A 13,906-nucleotide genomic window follows, 5' to 3' on the forward strand; every position below is an offset into this window, starting at 1 on the left:
TTATGTTCACTTTGAACATGGACTATGGAAAAATAAATCCCTTAAGTCCTAGCACTTAATACTTCTACTGGCCTGCTCTTTAAGCTGCAAATCAAAGGACAGAACTCAAGAGCGGAAAACTCTGTAAGCTTCTTCAACTGAAGGCAAGATAAATGAATGCAATAAATGAAGGCAACATAGCCACAAGTTCTCAGTAAGATGGGTTTCCTTTTTCTGACTTAAAGATTGAGTTAGTCAAACAGTCATTATCTTAAAAAAAAAAAAAATAAATAAAGAGGAAAAAGGTATTGTTCAAATACATTCTTAGTCAGATCACAGCACAGACACATCATTGCACTACACTGTATCTGTCATCATGGAAGAAAGCACAAGCTTGCCACAAACATACACATCACCCATTTTTAATTAAGGTAATTTTTTCACTACCCCTATTTTCTTTATCTGTGTTCTTGCTGATCATTGAATAAACTTCTAAATTTTTTGTCTTATGCAGAAAGGAGTGGACCTGCATGACAAACACTCCCAACTAAATTACTCCCAACTGCAGAAGACATGTAGAACTCTGTCCTCATTTTAAGCCAAGTAGTAGGCAAACAAGACCATAGTGCTTCTTTCTGGCCTCAACTCATCCCCTGCTGATTGTAAATAAAGGATTTTGGTTTTTTTTGTTTTTGTTGTTTTTTTTGTTTTATTTTTGTTTTTTTAAGGGGGAAAAAAAAAAAAAAAAAAAAGACCACCTTTGTTTTCCTGGACAAAACTCACACAGGCATTCATCTTTTTAAAACTGCAAAATAATAATAAAAGTTATTAAGAACTTAAGAACTGACTTCCTATTACCACATTTTTTAAAACTGTACTTTTTTTTTTTTTTTAACCTTAAGAAAATGTATATATCGTGTTACAGATAACTGCCACCAAAAATCGTTGCTATTTGTGACAAAGATGCAGAAAAGGCACCAAAAAAGTTTCTACAGAAGAAGGGTAATCTGATATTATACTTCACAATAACTTAGAATGCACGTTTATAATTTAAAATGACTACAACAGACATGATGAGATGGTATAATCACTAAATGTTCCCATATGTGTAACAACACAGAAACACACAAAATTCGTATACTGCAGCATAAAATACAAAGCAGAGCTCAAGCTGTACACAGTATATTTTCCTCAGAAATACTTAAATATTCTCAGTTCTTTGTTAATATTATTTTAGCTATTATGATACAGTAATCCTTTAGAAACTTTCTTATCTGCTGCATTTTTAGTTAACAGAGACTCAGCTGCTACAGTATTTCCTACTACAGTGGAAAAATATGTTTCCTCTGAAGTTCACATTGTGGTTTAGCTCTCACAAAACATCATCATCGTTAATATTACTATAGTTATTAGATGTCCTCTTTATTATCTCTCTAGTTTCATCTGGATCACAAGCTTTTTATGAGACGTAGACATAATTGACAACAAATATGTTATGGTACTGTACTGCTTTTAGAGATACAGAGTGAAAACTTCAACTTGGCTGAAGACTTTATGGCCGCTAATGACTTTATGACCTTAACTCCCTAGAAGCCCACAGCCGGGCCAATTACCGAAGTAACACCAAGGTGGTGAGCAGTAAAATGGCGATTTATTAAAGCAAACACACACTTATATAAACTATGCTCTTCGTGTATGACTACTGGATTACACTTCACCGATCCTTCCAGAAATGGGGAAGGGCCTGTCACGTAACTGCCCGATATTCCCCGTATTTCGCCTAATACACAACAACACTTGGCTCAATATATTTTATTTGTGATAAGTTTTCCCAAGCTAATAAAATACAGAAATCCAATGAAACAACATAAACAGATGCCAGAGTTTGTGTGAGCCAGTATACCATAGCAAGCATGGAACATTTCTTGAGGTCGTATATATTAATAAAATTACATAAAATGAAATAAAGTAAGGCTTCCTTGGTTTCCTTCTTCTGATTCTTAAATTGCTGTGTTCGTTGTAATTATTAGAATAACTTTTGACAGTAACTTAATCTTGTGTATAAGGAAATTGTTTCTGGCTCACATACTGCATCTATTCTCCCACCACACCAAAACCTTAATAAATAGGTTACACTCAGAGATATCCATCTGTAGGAGCTGTTTCTCATGCACACTATTTCCAATATCACTCTTCGAACAGAACACTTAGATGTCCTTTCCAACGATCGTTTAATAAATCTATTACTCAAATACCTACAGCAAATGCAGATCCAAATAACTAAAGTGATTCTTGAAACTTTTTTCCAAAGGAACTTATGTAAAAAAAATTATTCCAAATAGAATTGTTACCACAAGATTTATCACATCAGCTCTGTCTACACTCCAAAAATCAATAGCCTTGACCTCAGAAGAAAATATTATTGCCAGTAATCTTTATCAGTTGCATAATGGTGAAGATGTCAATAATGCAGAAACAGAAAACACACCTCACCTCAGCATAATTATATTACACAAATCCCTTGGTCCATCTTTCCATGAAATAAAAAATAAAATAATAAAATAATAATATTGAATAAAAAAAGAAAAAAGGAGATCTATCAAAGTAGCAAATAAAGAACTGAATGTTTCTCAAGGTTTGCAGTGCTGCAATAGCTTGTATCAGAGGCAACAGAACAGTAAAGAAAAGCACACAAGTTGATTCTGCGGATTAAGCATAGTTAGTAGCACAAGCTTTAAGACTCCATACATAATTTATGAAGAGGGAGAAAAAGAAGAAAAATGGAATATAAGGCAATCAAGCAACCAAGCAAACAAACAAACAAAAAAGAAAAAACTTGTTAAAAGAATATGAGCATGAGATTTATGTCACTTCAACATGTACCAACACACACATTTATATGCATGTGATAGGATTTCCAGAATTTCACTAAGATATCATGTCAGTCTGAACAGTTAAGCAAAAGTGTTGACTTAGTGACCGTCTCTGATAGTTTCAGATACAATTAGTCTTATGTGAAAAAAAATCCTTGTCTTCAGATAAGATGAAAGTACTAGATCCATGTCCTGAAATATGGACATCCACAGTTCACATTTCTAAACAAAAGAACTGTGCAGTGTTCATGTTCTTAGATGTCTGCCATTACAATGTACTTACCAGTTAATTCTTCACATCTCACCCTTTATCAGGAAATACCCAATAGTTGCATAACCTGAAAAACTCTTAATTTTAACAATTTCTAAGAAAAATAGTAAGGATTCCTATCACATCTTACTTAAGAGTTACGTGAATTCTCATCTACAGAGGAAGAGTGATTACTTTCAGTATAGATGAGAAAGAACAGAAAGCCTAGTTGTGAGCTGATTTCAAAATACTTAATGTCCCTACCTTCTGTGGGGGAGAATTATGAAAAAGGAAAACACAAGGAACCTGGGAAGGGCCTTCATTGTACAGAACAAAGACAACCCTGATCACAACTGAATTTGGATGCTTTCTAATTTACACTCTTTTGCCAATGGGATAAAAGAAACACCCAGAGGCTTCTCTTCCACACCTATAGAAATCTGAAAAAATCCACAGCTGATAAGGAAAAACGAGTACTGTACATGGTACAAAATGCTATTGTTCCAAGTAATATAAATTTAATGTTTCCCTAACAGTCTTAGAACAAATTATATAGAGAGTGTGCTCAATGGAAAGAGATCTCAAAATAAGAGAAGTACTATGGAAGATGCTCAGGAAGTGATTTTATTCTATATTTTCATATATATACACATATATATAGATGGTGCAAGGAAAAAAAAATTAAAAAAATCCCTAATTCATTCTAGTCAGTGGCATTCTGTATGGGACATGGCATTTTCATGTCTTATAAACTCTTTAGAATGAACGCTTGAAAAAATAATGCATACAAAGACTTCTACACTTTGTTCTAAAAATGCAGAAGAAAAATATTCACCCAGCTTCCAAATCATTCCTCTTTTGTTATATAATGCCTTTTATGTACTACTTATCCAACTCTCAATTACTAAATAAATGAATTTTGCAGAATGTTACATCATGAATGAATGGAGAATGGTTAAGAACACTTAGTTACTCATGTTTGGTGACCTATGTTCCTTCTGTTCTTGAAGGTTTACACTTCCAGACATCCTAGTAGAGGCACTTGACAAAGCAGTTTCCACCCTCACTAAATGATCTTAGCTTCAAGGAATTGTCATAGGATACTGTTCACAGAGAAGAGAAAGAGGAGTCAAATCAACTACACTGATCACATCAGAGTATCTGGACAGCAAAAACAGGCAAATGAATTTCTGCAGCTTTTTAAGTTCAGATTTGTAAAAAATGAAAGACTAGAATTTCAGCTGTGAAGAAGAGCCATTGATGAATACTCTTCTTCATATTAAAAAAAAAAAAAAAAGTGCTAAGTTCAAAGAACAGTTGTGCCTAAAACTGCAGATGTTGATAAAATATCCAAGGAAAAACACAGGACTTGTGTGGCTGACCAGAACACCACACTGACCACACTGCAGTCACCACTGCTTTCACAATTCAGGAGTTACCACTGCTGAAAGGCATTTCCCACTGCCTCACTGTGCTCTCATCCACTGTTATGTCTTCACAAATGTTTAACAAGCATCAACAAATATCAACAAGTGCAATTTTTTCCACGTGGAGGAATGCAGTTACACACTATTGCTTCAAACACACTTCCATGTCAGATGCCATTTTGCCAGACTGCCACCTGTTGCACAGCAAAAAAATGTGATAGAATATTGGAGGGAACATTATATCTCTGCTGTCATACCACTATCACTTGCCTCTGATGTCATGAGACAACATAATAAAATAGAAGGCATTATTCTCGGAGTATCCCTCATTCATTAACTATCACAAACAAAACAAAAAACAAGACACTTATTTAAGGAAAATCTAGATGAGGAAAAATACCAAAATAAATTTCAGTACATGATAATGATCTCAATGAATACAGCACTTCTCATCATTTTCTGTCTCTCATAAGAGGTCTGAGACATAAGGTGTGTCATAAGACACCTGACAGTGTCAAAGCTGCAGTAAGGAAAAGGAAAGCAACTCATTCAGACATGAACAGCTTGTATGAATTCTTCTCTTTAAATCATTTCCATCAAGAACTGAAGCCACCATTTAGCTTTTCCTGACACCAAATCAGAGCTCATTCTTTTCAGTGTAAAGCAATATCTTTTAAGACTGAGTCAACACATTATAGGATTTTTTTTTCTGTCATTTTCAAGCAATGTGATACCTCATGTAATATATGTTTTTACATACTTCCACCCAAGTGGAGATCAATTCAGGTCTTGTTCTATTACTGCTAGCAATTTCATAGTCACTCATAGTTGTTTTCCATTATACTGATCTGATCTGCAAGTATTGATATTATGTTGTATTCAAATTATGATGAAGTATAGGAACAGACTTCAAGGTTAATATAAAGAACACCAAAATAATACTTTTAGAGTGGAAATAAAAATTCTACTAAGGATGTTCTGAAGTATCAGCTGCTTGAAAGTGAGTAAGTAACTAAATCTTTAGACTTGAAATAATTATGATATTTAATCCATTTATAATGGCTTCCTTTTTGCTTTGTTACAAAAAAAAAAAAAAAAAAAAAAAAAAAAAAAAAAAAAGGCTAAAAATGCAGGAAGAGTGAGGAGAATAGGGAACTGACCTACATTATATACTGTCTTGCACAGCACTGGTCTTGCCAAGACTGAATGTCTTGAAAGGCAAGGAAAGATTTTAAAACTGTAGGAGAAAGAAAATGCATCAGAGTTAGAGTTAAGTTACTTTGCCTGACATACTCCCACATTGACTGTTAAAATGCTGCATGAGAGTCTAAAAATCACTTAACTTCTAGACTCAGAGTATATGCAATTGTTCTTACACTGTTATTTCTGCAATAATCTTGAGAATTACAGCTCCCTAAAGACTAGCTGGTGTACACTTCCAACCTGCTGCCACCAGAGGACCTTCATTCAAGTTGCTTACCTTAAATCAATCATCATAAAGCAATTGTTCTGTCACCTATAAGAAGTTCACCAGGAGGTTATCTGGAAACTCTGGAAATATGAGTTTACCTTACGCACTTTCAGTAATAACTAGAGCAGCTAAGGAGACCCACATACCATTAAACCACAAGTTGTTGTATTTACAGACTAGGCAGAAACTGTTTCATCCCTCCTGAAACTTTTTTTTTTTTTTTCTCTCCAACACATCTTTACACAGTGAACAAAAAGCTTCCAGGAAGCATTACAAATGTTTCACAAATGAGTCAGGTAATCTAAAACCAAATAAAGAAGCACCTAGGAAGACCAGCTTCTAAACATCCATTGTGTACAGCTCTCATTTTCAAATTCAGGAGCAGAGCAAAATGCACCACATGCACCAAAATGTCCCCTCTACTTCATGAAAAACCTTCCTAAAACATACTGAAGAAAATAGCTTAAGCACACATCTTGCTCTTCGTATCAAGATAAGAACTAAGTAGCAGACTAACATTTTCCAGTCAGTGTTAAAAGAAAATAGAAGTCTGGGCCTATAACATGCACCTATCTTTCAACTTGTAAGCAGTACCATCTCATGTACTTGCTGCTGGAACAGCTTTAAAACAATATTCTTATTAAAAATAATAATAATTTAATTTTTTTTTATTTTTTATTTTTTAAATCATGTTGCAAACAGACATGAAGAAATGTCTTTCTCCAGACATCTCTAAAAACCAAATTTCACATTTCAGTACAGTGGAAGTGCGCATAATCTGAAAAGTCTAATACAATTTCAAACAACTTTAAGGTACTTAAAAGCATCATGGTATTCAGCAAAAATGTAAAACATATTAACATTTTGATCAATCTTACATCCTTCCCCACAGGAGTTTTTTAAAAAACTGATTTTATAAAGCAGATTCTTCAGTTTTCACTCATTTAAAGTATTCAGTTATAGCTTAAAATTATAAAACATTTTTTTTTTTTTGTCAATGTGCAAGTATTAACAAAGTAAGCAGTAAAGAAATAGAATGAAAAAAATAGATTTATTGCACAACAGTAGTCACTCAGTACAGTATATTTATTTAATAGAATAAAAATATAAGAGAAATAGAACCATTTTTGCAAATTCTGACAATAAATGGACACAGATGCATCACTCCATGCTCATATTGACCATGCAAGTAGTAATTTCTCAGAAAACTTATATTTACCACCATTTTTGTTACTGTTTTATAATGAAACTTACTAGAGAAACTACTAGAACCAAAAAGCTGAATATTAGACATCTAAAACTGATAAGAAAGCTAAAAATGCCCTTCTGATATGCCTTCATTTTGCCTAATCTAATGTGCACATTTTTTTCTCTCAATCTTTGTTATTACAGCTACACACACTTAATTTCTGTTCAAGAATTACTTCATCCCTGCCTGCTGCGTATTTCCTGTCAGAATTTTAAATCCATCTGTTTGCTACTATTTTTCATAGCAACTAAAGATATAAAAAATGTATAGATGATGTGCACTCCTTGTCAATACCTTGAGGCTCAATTGACATTACTCTGACATAACTGTAGCATAAAACACCTTCTTAATCCATTTTTGTTAGGAATATAAACTAGTAAGGGAAATTAAATAAAAGCCATTAAAAAACTTCTGAAACTAACACCCTTATAGATTGTGATAAATAGTAATAATAATAATACAAAGGCATGTATATAGATACACCTCAGCCAAAAAAAAATTTGGATTAAAGATATTTCCATGGTGGCTTGGTGTTGTTTTAGTTTTCTTATTTTTCCCTACTTTCTTCTCCCCAGCTAGTTTCCCCAGAATGCCTGGGGCTAATAATGACAAAATAAAAGCTACCTTCCTTGAGTATAGATAACTAAATCTAACCCTAAATTACTGAACCTCTCATAAATGCCACTGTTAAATCTGTATTTGATGCCAATAGGACTATGCTGCTGACAAGGTCTCCTAAGTGATCAATTCAGTTCTAAGTATGTGGGCTTCGCGTGCTGATCTCTTTGAACACTAAACAAGATCTGCACTCATGGAACATATCAGTATCCCTTCCCAAAATGCTGAACTGGCCCGTTTTCCAATTTAGCCAATGATATCATAGTTGTTCCAACCTGTTACAGAATTCTGAACCTATGGAATTTGTATCCATGCACATTAGAGTTATTAATGGTGCACTAGCTTTTAAAATAAAACATATAAACCAAGCTAACTAAACTGTGTACTACATATGATATTTATCACATCCATCATTTTTTAATAGTTTTTGCTGTCAAGTGTTATGTTTGTGTACTGTCAGTTTCAATACAGTTTCATATAACTAGCAATAGTATATCTTTCTTTTTCCATCACAGTTTACCATCACAAGGTTTGGTATACTATGTAACTAATATTAAAATAAACAATGACTTTCTCAGCTTCAAGTTCAAACAAGTAAGTTGAGTTTCTAAGTAAGGATTCCTAAAATAAGCACAGGTTAGAAGAATTAATCACTCATTCCTGCAGACTGCTAATATATTTCATCAGGCTATTGTATGATCTGAATAACAAGAACAATTGCATAATAAAACACATTACTGCTGATATATGCAACTTTATCAACTTTATGATGTAACTATTGTCACAATGAGAGGTCCCTTGTGAAGTTCTCTCATGTTTCTACTGAATCAGTCTGACCTGATTTGACACTTTCCTTTATCAACAATTATAATCAAGATTCTACATACCTATACAATCAAATATAACATGTACCAAACCTAACTGCCACAGTCAGACTCAGATCATTTTATCTAATAGCAAGGAATAATTACAGTTGAGTATGTGTGAAGGTGCTTTACATACAGATAACAAAGAATTGCCAAGTGATATCCCTAGATTTACAGAAAACCTAGAAGACAAACAATGAAGACGATGCTCAGAAAATAATAAAGTCAAAAGCATGCTGTGATTCAAACTAAACTCAGCAATGTAGGTCATATGTAATTAGACAAGTATATATATATAATTTTATTGTTGTTTTTTTTTTTTGTTTTTTTTTTTTTTCCAAGGATATTGTTAAAATAGGTACTTTATCAGGCACTCAATATCACATGCTGCACAATGGGGGACCACCTAGCATAACAAAAAGCTTAACTTAATAAACTTCTCTGCAGTCTCAAAACAGTTCATGCAAATTATCTGAATTATCTGGATATATTATTTTAATGCTTTGCCCGTGGGGAGCTCAACACAGCAATATGCCACTTCAAAATGTTACCTCCTCAAAGGGGTAAAAAAGGAGAGGAAGAAAAAAAAAAAAAAAAAAAAAAAAAAAAAAAGCTCTGCTTTTTAAAGAATGATAAAATGATAAATTCACAGCTCTGAAATAATAAAATCAGTTCATCAGGTGTTTTCTCTCTGTCATAAATGTTACTATAAATTACCCAAAGAGTACTGTGATGTGATATGAAAATCACCCTGATTCAGTACCTCAGAACTTATAGCCTACGCTTTGTAATTATTTCTAGCTAGAAGTTTATAAATATCTGAAAGCAACTCTGAACAATGTCCTTCTGACACTGCTGATTTTAGGCATTTCTGTTCATGTCACATTCATTTCCTAAATAAATTCTGTCCAATTAGCTTTACTGATGTGAAAAAACAGTTTCTTTACTTCACAAAGAAAAGCATTTATTTTGACCCTAATTAACTTCCACTTCTGGTGACATTTACTAGCCATGACTGATGTTGAACCATACCTGAAAATGTAACACTAATTTCACATTGAGATGCCTAATAAACATTAATTCTACATGTGTGTTTAACCACTTCTAATGACAGATTAAGTGAAAAGTAAAAGCATGATACATTAGAAATCAGAGTTGCACAGTATAGAGTAACCCATTTATTATCCTATTGTACTGCAAAATAATCCAGATTTGTATGAATTTGTAAAGGAGTAAGTTTATTTCATTCAGATCCATATTGCCCCTAGAAAAGGTGCAGTAAAACGTGAAGTATTCAAATTCAAGTCCATTTGGCAGGATTAAAAAAAAAAATAAAAAAAAAAATGCTGAAATGTTATTGATTCCTTCTGCTACACTCAAAAAACCTGACTCAACTATATTTCTTCTGACATAACACAAAGGTTTTATTTAGATATTAGCAAACACGAGCAAATATTTTTCATTGACATACTTCTCATCTCTATTTCATCCCTCTACCTAGGAAACAGTTAATCCTCAATACTGGTACTAGCTGTTTCCTCCAAGAGATGCAGCAAATGTCGATAAAGGGTCCACTGTCCCAAGGGAAATAACGCCTGCAAAAGTTCTCTTCCCTAGACGAAGATACATTTAGTGGTAAATAACACCTAACAGCAGACACTTCATGACATGCCTCTATTTGATCTTTGTACTTTATGTCAGCCTTACTGCCCAGCAGCTCAATCCTACTGCTCATGAGCCCCTTTCAAATGAGTTCACCCTTTTATCTACAAAATACCATCAGAACTTTTGGATATGTTCCGTAAAAGAACTTAGAGCAATGATGTTTTCTGGATCTGCCACCCCCATTACAAGCAAGAGGGGGGAAAAAGTAAATAATAATAATAAAAAAATACAGATTTTACATATATAAAACTTCATGAGAAAAAGGTAACAATTTCAGAGATATGAACTAAAAATGCTTACATGTGAAAGCACAGCATATTTATAGTCCACTCACATTTCACCTTATACTACATGCCCTGTCACCTGGCATTACTTAGCAAGCCACAGTGCTTCAGACCTTTCCTGAGGGTGCATCTCTTTGTTTAGGTTTTGTCTATAACCTAACACATACCTACACCCAGACTAAGGTAGACACTACACAAAACACACCCAGTTCTTGACAGAAACATTCATCTTTTATTTCCTTTTCTCTTAAGAGATAAGCAAAGCACTTCATGCACTTTTTCCACTGGAAATAGTTCAAGTTACAACAACCAAGTTCCTCTCTGACCAGAACAGTGTGATTTAAGAGCATAAACCATGCACACAAATACATACATATATATATACTTACACGTCTATGTGTGCATGCGTTTGTGTGCATATACCATGAACACAGGGTCAGAAACCGAGCACGGAGCATTTACTTACTAATGCAGTCCGCTCGGACCTCTTTGGAAACCTGAAGGAGTCTCCGCTTTCCCTCCTGCCAGTCAGGCGCCGGGTTGTGCCCCTAGTCCACACAGGCCCCAAAGGAACTGCAAAGAGAGAGAAGCACATGCCACATCAGGCAGGTCTGTTTTGGCGGGGTCCAGCGCCGCCGCCTCTCGCTTCTTAGGGGTATCCCTGTTTTCCGAACAGACTCTTGCAAAAGAGTCATCTTTCCCCTAGATTTTGTTTTGTTTTGTTTTATTTTCCCTAACACCGATTTTTTTAAGCCCTCCCGAGGCTTCTGCGCCCTAAAATTTGCTTGGGGGGCTGGCGAGGAACAGAGAGGGTAGGTACCTACAACTCTCTCCGATGAGGCCGGCAGAGAGAGAGCGAGAGATAGGAAAGAGGGAGGAGAGCGGCAGCGAGCGAGGGGTGGGGAGGGGGGGGAGGGTGCGGGCGGGGCGGAGGACGGCGGAGCGGCTCCCGCCGGAGGTGCGGTGTCGGCCCGCTCTCCGTGCCCGGCACCGCTGGTTGCAGGCAGGCAGGCGGCGCAGGGAGGGCCGGGCCGGGCGGTGCACTCCCCGCCGCGCCTCGCGCAGCTCCCACCGCTCCGCCCGCTCACCTGCATTTCCTTAACGAGCCACTTGATGGCTGGCAGTCGCGGCCGCCCCCCGGCCCTGCCGCAACTTCGGCGCCCGCGGAGCCACGCCGCCCGCGCGGACCTGAGGCTGGAGCTGGGGAGATGCCGTGGGGCTGCGCTGGGCAGGCACGATGTTGACCGCTGCCTGCGGAACTTTCCGCCCGGAGGCTGGGGCAACAGGGCGAGGGTGGGGGCACAGGGAGGGAGAGGCGAGGACTGCGCCGGGCCCCCGCGGGTGCTTGCCGCGGCCGCGCAACCAGCCCGGGAGCGGGGTGCGCTCCGCCGCCGCCGCCTCCCTCCGGCGCTGCCTCCTCCCACCGCTCTCCTCGTCGTGCGCGAAAGGAGCGAGTGATCTCCTCGCTATTAATAATAATAAGCCCTATCCCCAGTTTCCTTCTCTCCCTGGGAAAACAATTAATAATGCATTAAAATAATGCACCTTTAAAGCCACTGGCTGGCAATAATAAAATAATAATATCACCACCACTTAAGGGATCGCTGCTGTGGATGTGGTGGTTAGGCACGTTTTCCTATCGTTAACGCTTAAGTGTGAGCACAAATTACTCCTCTGGTATTCAAAAGTCCCTTTTCCTCTACCAGAGCAACTATCATCATCACCATCAAAGAGAAAGGCTTTCTCTAAAGCTGAGTGGAGACACGGCGTCCCTGGGTGGCTGCTGTGACTGGACTGCAAGGAGAGCACCCCCCCCTTCTCCTCCCCTCCCCCTCCTCCCCCAAAAAAAATCCGTTTGCCCCAAACCAATCTCGTCTCTTCTCTTCCTTTGCTTATATCGGTGGGTTAAGCATAGCATTTGGCCCTTTTAGTGTTTTCCCTTCCGTTCCTCCCTTGACGATAGTTTGTGTATTTTAAATAAAGATTTCATTCTGCCAACCCGCAGGAAGCTTTTAACAAGATGCAGCTGAGCGTGTCGATATCTTATATCTTTTTACTGCTGCTCCGGCGTGTACATCAACTCCAAACTCATTTCTTTTCTTCTTCTCCTGATACTGTAGCATCTCAGAGACGGCGGCGGCGGCGGCAGCAGCAGCAGAGCACCGCTCCCGGGGGACACTTTTACTTTGCCCTCAAAGTATCTCCCAGCAATGAGAGCGTCTGAATCCCCCACCCCCCCTGCGCTACAGCAGAATGCTGGGGTGTTTGCTGCAAGATTCCCAGTCCCACTGACATCAGTAAGATCTGGGAGCAGACGGGGTGGGGGTGGGGAATTTTTTTCTGTTTAGAATACAGTTTTGTGTGCGCTATATTTAATTAAGATTTTTCCAGAAATAGGATCCCATCGAGATTTAATTTACAAAGGTACCTCTAATGCTGGTCAGTACTGTCTTTGAAGAAAAACATTTGCAATCCTTTGCCTCCCCACAACTGTGCAAAAATGCTCTTCACGGACTTTAATCGTTTATGAAAGACTACAAAAGATGTGTTGCTTTTTGTTTGTTTGTTTGTTTTTGTTGTCGATAGTAGCTTTTATTGTTTTGTGTCGTGTTGTTAGGTTTGTTTGTTTGTTTCCCCCCCACACACACACAGTTCATCTGCATTAAAGTACAACTTTGTTCAGCATGCCGGTTACCTCTTATTTCTTTTTAGGAGACATATGTAAATATGTATACATATATTTTCCCCACCTGGATGTTTAGAATCAGGGTGATTTCTCCCCGTAATTCACATTTCCCAACGCTTAAATGTGAGAGCCCCTCCGGCACTCCACGACTGCTGAGCCGCAGTAGCCTCCTCATGCTAAGCCTCAAGCATAGGGTTCAACCCAACGAGAGGCACAGCGCGGGCCTAGGGCTCTGCCAACGCTTACCGCAGCCAGCGGGGCCTGTGGCGAAGGCTGCGAAGTGCAATCTCCCTCCCGGCCGCGGGGCGCTGCGCGGGACGCTCCTCCCGCACGTCCGCCGCAGGCTGATCAGCCCGCGGAGCGCCGTGGGCGAGCAGGGGGAACGCGGGGTGCAGCAGCCGCGGCCGCAGCTGGTCGCAGGTCAGGGTGAGCAACCTGCCTCCGCCCCGAAAAGGGACTGCCAGGAGCTGCCACTCCTCGGCACGGTCGCACATGCTAAGGCTTCAGCCTCAAGGTTTACCTGCCAGCGTAAAGCGTT

At 38.1% G+C, this 13,906-nt stretch overlaps 1 protein-coding gene across 22 annotated transcripts in view; it reads right to left on the reverse strand.

Moving 5' to 3' along the window:
* Window positions 1–11,672, reverse strand: part of PTPRD (protein tyrosine phosphatase receptor type D) — a 1,083,558-nt gene extending 1,071,886 nt beyond the window's left edge. For all 22 annotated transcript variants that reach the window (XM_072360023.1, XM_072360013.1, XM_072360012.1 and 19 more), the window contains exons 1-2: window positions 11,503–11,672; window positions 11,149–11,255 (exon numbers count right to left, since the gene is read on the reverse strand). The gene's annotated coding sequence lies outside the window, so the exon portion shown is untranslated. The remainder of the gene's footprint in view (window positions 1–11,148; window positions 11,256–11,502) is intronic.
* Between the last annotated feature and the right edge of the window lie 2,234 nt (window positions 11,673–13,906).

This window comes from Excalfactoria chinensis, chromosome Z (assembly GCF_039878825.1).
Source record: "Excalfactoria chinensis isolate bCotChi1 chromosome Z, bCotChi1.hap2, whole genome shotgun sequence".
NCBI classification, from domain to species: Eukaryota; Metazoa; Chordata; class Aves; order Galliformes; family Phasianidae; genus Excalfactoria; species Excalfactoria chinensis.